The sequence below is a fragment of the Chrysochloris asiatica genome, unplaced genomic scaffold (assembly GCF_000296735.1).
Source record: "Chrysochloris asiatica unplaced genomic scaffold, ChrAsi1.0 scaffold00149, whole genome shotgun sequence".
Classification (NCBI taxonomy): domain Eukaryota; kingdom Metazoa; phylum Chordata; class Mammalia; order Afrosoricida; family Chrysochloridae; genus Chrysochloris; species Chrysochloris asiatica.
Genome location: NW_006408667.1, coordinates 7,324,154 through 7,325,438, shown reverse-complemented (window position 1 = coordinate 7,325,438; position 1,285 = coordinate 7,324,154).

Below are 1,285 nucleotides of genomic sequence, written 5' to 3'. Positions count from 1 at the left end.
TCTTTGTCTGGAAGCTCATCTGAAACCTGTCCACCATAGGTGACCCTTCTGGTTATTTAAAATACCGGTGGCAGAGTCCTCAGAATCACAGTAACTCAATCCACCACAGAAAGACAGACAGACAAGTGGTGGCCATTTGGTTTTATGATGATACTGTCACTTTAAATTTTTATGTTAATCTTGATATAGTTCATCTTGGACATAGTAGCTCAAAAAAGGGAACAAATCTTTACAGTGAGCATCACTCCCACCCCCTCGGTATGCAGGGTTGACAGAGATGGGCAACTTAGACATTGGCTACCCAAAATTGGGGGACCTATAATGTTAAGAAGTGACTGGATTACAAGCTTTCAAGAGGGAGCCTACTTCCAGACGGGGCTGGGGAAGATAGATTCACCACTGAGTTATTTCCAGTCTGTTTGGACCAGGTTGGCGAAAGGAAATAGGGATAAGGTTCCTGTGGTACAATAGTGAATAATTGCCATCAGGACTGGCTGTGAGGCTAGGAAATATAGAGGTATATGTTTTTTGACAAAAGGAGGAGACTGATTGATTTTGCAGCCCAGGAGCAGACCATTAAGTGAGAAGAACTGAGAGGGGAACCCTACCCGAGAGGCAGTGACAACAGGGATGGAGACAGAGATGATGATGTGGACAGATGGAGTGGCTGGGGACACTGGATTCAGGAAGGGAAAATGGCTGTGTGCTGATGGTGGGGAGCGGTCCTGTGTGGTATACCCTTTGGTTATTTGATGATGCATGGAGGGGATTGTAATCATTGCAATGAAATGAAATACGATAGGATGAGTGTAAAGTTGATGTTCTCCCATGTAAACCTCATAATAAAAACTTAAAAAAAAATAACTCAGTTTCTTTGAAGAAGAGTTAGAGAGATGGAAAGTTCCCCTTCAGAAGTATATAGAGCTACATGGAGGATACATTTTTTTAACAGTAGCTTCACATTCTGGTATTTTTGTTTAATAAAGGTTTCTATGAGACATGCAGATGATACAACTTTGCTTGCTGATAGTGAAGAGGACTTGAAACATTTACTTATGAAGATCAAAGAGCACAGCCTTTGGTATGGGTTGAATCTCAATGTCAGGAAAACAAAAACCCTCACTACTGGTCCAATAAACAACATTCATATCAACGGAGAAAAGATTGAAGTTATCAAGGACTTCATTCTTCTTGGATCAACTATCAACACTCATGGAAGCAGCAGTCAAGAGATCAGATGATGTATTGCATTGGGAAAATCTGCTGCACAGGAACTTTTTAAAGT